General features: G+C 48.6%; 1 protein-coding gene across 1 annotated transcript in view; it reads left to right on the top strand.

Annotated features, from left to right (window-relative positions):
* The window catches only part of PPP2R1A (protein phosphatase 2 scaffold subunit Aalpha), a 32,237-nt gene that overhangs the window by 4,475 nt on the left and 20,729 nt on the right, over positions 1–7,033 (top strand). The gene's annotated exons all lie outside the window — the stretch shown is intronic.

The raw sequence follows: 7,033 nt of genomic DNA, 5'->3' as shown, positions 1-7,033 counted from the left end.
CGGCAGGCGGACTCTCAACCACTGCGCCACCAGGGAAGCCCATCCCCCCCCTTTTTTTTTAGCTGAGAATTTTAAAAATAAATCCCAGGCCCCAGATATTTTCTCCTACGTATTTCGTTATGCACCTATAAAACAACAGACATTTAATAACCACAGTGCCGTGGTGGTTAGCTAACAAAGTTTTTACAGTGATTCTTTGGTATCATCTAGTAGTCGGTTCATAACCAGATTTCTCTGATTCCAGAAATGTTCTTTTACAGTTAGCTTGTTTAAATCAGATTCTGAATGTGGCTATGAATCTTCATTCTGAAATTCTTCTCTCTTTTTTTTTTTTTTTTTAAAAGGGCTTGAAATGCTTGGCTTATTTATTTAATTTTGGCTGTGTTGGGTCTTCATTTCTGTGCGAGGGCTTTCTCTAGTTGTGGCAAGCGGGGGCCACTCTTCATCGCGGTGCACGGGCCTCTCACTATCGCAGCCTCTCTTGTTGCGGACCACAGGCTCCAGATGCGCAGGCTCAGTAATTGTGGCTCACGGGCCCAGTTGCTCCGCGGCATGTGGGATCTTCCCAGACCAGGGCTCGAACGCGTGTCCCCTGCATTAGCAGGCAGATTCTCAACCACTGCGCCACCAGGGAAGCCCTCTTCCCATTTTTTACATAAGGCTACTCAGTCATTGTCACACCACCCAGTAAATACTGAAACTAGGACTTAGCCAAGGGCACTGGGTTTCAGGGCAGCACTCTTCACCACCGAGCTGGGCCCCTGTGGGCACAGCGTGTAGGCCCAGAGGAGACACAGAGGAGGCAGTGCCATGGTTGGACGCATTCCAGGGTTTCAGATCCTGGACTGGCCACTTTACGAGTTACTCAACTCTTCTGGGCCTTGATTTTCTTGTTAAATGAGGAAAAGGGTGGAAGACACACCTGGCAGGGCTGTTGTGAGGATTAGGTGAGATAAAATGTAAAGATAGCAGGTATTCACCATGGTCAAAGACATCATGGCAGCATGCCCCTGTGTCCTCATCTTAGAAATATGACAGCACAGGCTCCGACTTCTTTTCAAGGAGTACATGGGGATTTGAAGCAGAACTTAGGAATAAGGCTGCCCTCTGAGAGTTTAAAAAGAAGTTGGTATAGGGTGATGGTGAAGAACATGGGTTCAAGTTTCAGGCTCTGCCATGCCTTCACTGGGGAACCTGCGTTTTTAAAAACTTGAAAAATATTTATATTTTTGCTTTTTGATGTGCCCAGCCCAGTACTAGGTTCAGGAATCACCAGTTGGTAATAGTCGTGTCCCTTCTTCATCCCAGAGGCAAGTCACCTTCCAAAAGGGGGAACAGGCACATCCATAAATAATCATAACACCAGGCAAACTGCTAGGGAAGTATTTGTTTGTGCTGCAGTTTCCAAGGAGGTGGTGAGATTACTTTTTCTGTTTCAATTTACCTGTTTCTTTACCCTGCTCAAGAAATACAAATACGTGAGAAATAACGGTGAGAATAATGGTTAACACTTGGGTGCTTGCTACGTGCCGGGCTCTGTCTTTGTGTCTTCCTTATTTGATTATCCCAGCAATCCTGTGAGGCAGGCATTGTTGTAATAACCGTCTTACAGTGAGGAAACTCAAGCTTTGAGGTGCCTGGGATTTATCTGGAGACCCTTAGCTGATTGGTGAAACCAGAGTACTGGCTCATTCGTTACTTTAAAAAAGAAAAAAAAAAGCTGCAGAAAGAGAGATTGTGGGGCCCATTTCACTCTTGGGTGATGCAGAACTTTTCACACCCATCCACCCACACATACCCACACACATTATGTTCATTTAAAAACATGATTCTTCGTGGAATGAGGTGGAAGGATGTTTAGGACTTTTGGTTTTTTTTGACTCTGTTGGGTCTTCACTGCTGCGTGCAGCCTTTCTCTAGTTGTGGCCAGCGGGGGCTACTCTTTGTTGCGGTGCATGAGCTTTTTATTGCGCTGGCTTCTCGTTGCAGAGCACGGGCTCTAGGCGCGTGGCCTCTAGATAGAGCGCAGGCTCAGTAGTTGTGGCACACAGGCTTAGTTGCTCCGCAGCATGTAGGATCTTCCCGGACCAGGGATCGAACCCGTGTCCTTTGCATTGGCAGGCGGATTCTTAACCACTGCGCCACCAGGGAAGTCCCGATGTTTAGGACTTGATAGGAGGTAAAGAGGCACTTGTGTGGCCCACTGAGCATTTTCCCAGGCTTAGGGTCACTGTTAAAGCACCCATGTTGCAGACCCCTCCACACTGCTCATTATCAGCCACCAGCTCTACCAAACAGTAACAGTTCGGAGCATATTCCTCCAGATTCTTTTGGACTCTTACTCTTTGCCAGGCGCTCTCCTGGGATTTTGGGGCACAGAGTGCAGAAGACAGAGTCCCTGCCCTTGTGAAGCCCACATTCTAGTGGGGAAGGATAAACAGTGAACAAAGAAGAACAGTTGACCCTTGAACAACACGGATTTGAACTGTGCAGGTCCACTTATGTGGGTCGTTTTCAGTAGTAGATACTACAGTGCTACGTGATCTACACTTGGTTGAATCCACGGATGGGAAACGTCAGATACGGAGGTACCACTATAAGTTATACTCAGGTTTTCAACTGCGGAGAGGGTGGGCACCCCTAACCCTCATGTTCAAGGATCAGCTGCATATGTCGGAAGTGATGAGTTAAGATGTATAGAGAGGGACGGGGGCATGCTGGTTTACCCAGGGTAGTCACTGGTGAGGATTAAGCAGGGGCGTGAATGCAGTGAGAGGGCCCTGGGCTGTCTGGGGGGAAGGGTGTCTCAGGCTGAGGAAGCAGCAAGTCAGCAAGTGTGAAGACCTGGGCTAACAATACATTTGCATTTTAGTTACTGTCAAGGGAACCACTGTGACAGGAACCCAGGGAGCAAGAGGAGGGCGTGGGAAGTGAGAGTGGATCCGTGGACAGGGACCACATCATGTTGGGCCTTGTAGTCCATAGGAGGGCCTTCGGGCTTTACTCGGCTTGTGGAGGGAATGTGTACTACCTGTGGGCTCATACTGTACGTGGTCATGTCAGGGAAGCTCTATGGCTTGAACGTGACGTGGGTTTTAAAAAGTGAGTAGTGTTTCTATGTGGATGTAGTGGTGGGAAGGGAGATTTTATTTATTATTTATTGTGTCTCATGTACTAGCCTGAGGACTGCTGGGGAGGCAGGCATCCCCAGCCCATGGTGATAAGCGTGGCCATGGAACCATAGATGACCAGTGTGGTAGGTCTTGGTGGGGACATGCTTGGGGACAGTGCACAGTGAACTCTTATGGCTACAACTGGATGAAGGGACGGTAAAGGTTTCTTATTGATTTTAATAGCTGCTCTCTCAGGAATGTTCCAGAGAACTCAACCAACAGTCATTTAAATAAGGGTTCACTTTTGCCTCATGTAACAAGTTCAGCAGCTCAAGGATATCACAGAATTGGGTTAGAGCGTGCAGTTCTTTTGACCTACTTCGTGTGGTCACGAGATTGCTGCATCAGCTGCTGTCTTACGTCCTCGTGGAACCACACTGAAAGCAGGGGCCGACTAGGGCAAGGAGCCGGTTCTTGTCCTCCTCCCTTTTGTCAAAGAGGAAAATCTTTCCTGGAAGCTCCTTGGCCAGTTTGTCCTTATGTCTTTGTGTCCAGAACTAGGTCATTGACTGGGTTAGTTGGGATTAAGGTTGGCTGTAAATAACAGGAAAATTCTATAAATATGTGAGACTTAAATGAGCTTGAAGTTTATTTCTGACTCACAGTCAAAAAGTCTGGTGGCAATCCAAGCTGGTGTGACACTCTAGGTGTTAGGGTCCCAGGCTCTTAGACATTGTTCTCTGTTTGGCCTCTATCCTGCCCTCCCCATTCTCAGGTTATCTCAAGACCCCAAGATGGCTGCTGAAGCCCCAGCCATCATAGCCCCATTCTAAACAGGAAGTAAGGATGAAGGATATGACCCCGTCTCCCCATAAGGACACTTCTAGGAGTCACACACACCATTCCCACTGGCCAGACATTAGTCTCATGGTCATATCCAAATGCACAGGTGATTCAGAAATATCTTTGCCGAGGGTTCATGTCACAGGTGAAAACCAGAGGTTATGAGTGGCAGTATAGCCCAGTGCAGGAGCTCTTAACCTGGGGCCCATCTGGCATTCAGGTCCAAGAATTTGGATGAGAAAAATAACATCTTTATTTTCACCAATCCCTAACTCAAATTTAACTTCTATTATGAATTACATTTATACATACTAGTATGTTATAGCGTATTATAAATAGTGTTAGCAAAACCTATGACTGTCACCAGGGGTCATCATGACTCTTCAGAGCTCATTTCAGCTGTCGCAGGTGCTTCTAGGGCTGTTTATGCTCACCTCTGTTTCAAAATTGTGATCATTTAAAACCTGCTAAGGGGTTCATAGTGCACCCCCCCAACTGAAAAACACCAGAAAACAGAAATACGAATTGATGGTATTGGCTCAGAGCCAAGTGGCTGGGGTTCAAATCTTGCCACCTGAGAGCTGTGTGAGGTTTTGTTTTCTCTGCCCCAAAATGGGTGATCCTGTGTTTACCTCACAGTTGTGAGGATCAAATGAGTGAAAACATTGGCACCTAGAACACTGCCTGGCACATAGTGAATACCAAGGAAATGTTTGTAATTATTACTCTGTCACTGTGAGAGAAGGGAAAAGAGATGTCGGTGGACAGCTAGCCAGCTGCTGCTCGTGTCCTTGATACGTGGACGAAAATCAGGGTGCCGTCAACCGAGCAAGGTTGCCATAGCTGCCATTACTCATCTTCCTCTGGTGCGAGGCTGCTCCCAGTATCATGTCGCTTTGTACTCACAAAGTACAAAGGATAGGTATTATTACAGTCCCGCATTTCACAGAGGAGAAAATTGAGACTCAAAAAGGTACGAAGAGTGGCCCAAGGTCCCACAGCTAATGTGAAAAGCAGCTTAGCCTTGAACCCAGATAGTGTATCTAAAGCCCGCCCTCTTGCTGCCTTTCTTAAGCGTTCACGGTGCCATATATGCCAAAGAAACCAGCAGCTATTCTTAAAACCAAAAGCAGAATCTCCAGAGACGGCAGTGGAAGGAAGGGGGCTGTCCACCATGGAAGAGTTGGCCTGATTCTCCTGGGCCGGTTCCCTGGGCATCTCTCCTAAATGACAGTGTGATGTTGAGATTAATAAGAGGCAGGGCATCTGGCTTCTGGACACGGCTCTGCACCTTTCCACCAGGTGACAGCTTCTCTGCACATCAGCGTGCTTACCTTTGAAAGGGAGGATTCTAGTAACAGCACCCACCTCAGAGCACAGTTCTAAGGAGTGAATGTATTCGTTATCCACGCCAAGCACATAGTAAGCAGTCAGTAAATGCTAGCAGCTGTTGTTACTGTCATTGTGATTGTCCCCTGCCAGCATCCTGTGCCCTGGGCCACGTGTGCTTTTCCGTGTAGCCCAGCTGAGAGAAGAACACAGATTGAACTTGGAGGTGACAGAGAAACAGGCAGCTAAGTCAGCACTTACTCTGATACATTCTCGAGGACAATTTCAAACGTACAGAACATCGAAGGACTAGTACAAGGGCCAGAAGACTACAGCGTGTGGGCCAGATTCTGCCCCGCAGCCTTGCAGGTGTAGTTTTATTGGAATGCAGTCATGCCCACATATTGTCTGGGTCTTTGGCTGTTTTTGTGCTGCAGAGACACAGTTGAGTGGTTGAGATAGAGACCGAGTGGCCTGCAAAGCTGAAAATACTTCCTGGCAATTTACAGAAAGTCTGCGCACCTCTAGACCGGTCCAGTGAGCACCTGTGTGCTTACCACTCAGATTCAGTGAGTGTTCGTGTTCACCATATTTAGTCATTTATCTGTTTCTGTAGGTCTGTCTTTATATACATTTAATTTTGGGCTAAAAATAAGATGCAGGCCTTGAAGATCCTTTTACTACCAGGATGGTGAGTGCTTGGACTACCTCAAGCCCAGGTGGTCCAAAAACCCAGTGACGTGGTATGAAAAGTGCGGTGTGTGTGTTTTTCTGAGGGGAGGCCACCATAGCATTTCTTGAGGTTCTCATCATTGTGATTCCCAAAGAGAGTCTTAAACCCCTTAAACCAGAGGGGATGCAGGACGCCAGTCACTTGCAGACCTGTTCGCAGCTGCATGGGGCCTGGGAAAGAATAGGCTGGGGGATCCCTTGCTGCTCTCCTTGACCTGGTCCCTCCTTATTCCTTCCTTCCTTCCGGGAGGAGGATTCCTGCTTGGCCTGGCGCGACTTACTCACCCTTGAGGGCGTCGCCTTCCACTCACACGCACGAGCTCACTGCCTTCCGGCCACAGCCGAGCGGCCCTGTTGTCAGGATGGAGACACAGGAAGAGAGGTTTCCCAGTCAGATGGCAGCAGCTGGGGCTGGGTCTCAGTGCTCACTCAGGCAGCTTTCTGCGCCTCCACGGTGGTGGAAAGGTGGCTAGTCATGCCCCCGGGGACGAGAGGATCAAATGCGGTCCTAACACCAACAGGCTGAGCCTGGGACCCGCTGTGTGTCAGCGGAGTGTGTGAGATTCCGAGGGTCACCACAGCAAAGCATCACATCTTTGGTGGCTTCAAACAGCCACGAGTGTTCTCTCTCAGTTCTGGAGGCCAGAAGTCTGAGATCAAGGTGTCAGTAGTGTTGGTTCCTTCGAGAGGCTGTGAGAAGAGCTGTCTCCCCAAGCTTCTGGTGGCTGCCCGCCATTATAGTGTTGTTTGTTCTGTTATCACCGTTAGCCAACAGTCCTGGTTACAGTCCCACTCTACACCGTCTGAGCTGTGTGACCCTTGGGAGGGACTTTCATTCCCTGAGCCCGTTTCCTCTTCTCTGGGGCAGGGCTTGTAACCCTCTGCTTGTGAGAGTTAAATGAGACAGTGCAAGTGAGTGCTTGGGCTGGGACTGGGCCCAGAGTAAGCTGGGAACGTGGCTACCGCCGTTAGAGTGCAAGGCTCAGTGTGTTAGCCTTGCTGAGCGCGGGAGGGGC

The sequence above is a fragment of the Neophocaena asiaeorientalis genome, unplaced genomic scaffold, assembly GCF_003031525.2.
Source record: "Neophocaena asiaeorientalis asiaeorientalis breed wild unplaced genomic scaffold, Neophocaena_asiaeorientalis_V1.1 scaffold629, whole genome shotgun sequence".
Classification (NCBI taxonomy): Eukaryota; Metazoa; Chordata; class Mammalia; order Artiodactyla; family Phocoenidae; genus Neophocaena; species Neophocaena asiaeorientalis.
Note: the sequence above shows the minus strand (reverse complement) of the source record. Positions and strands in the feature narration are given on the sequence as shown.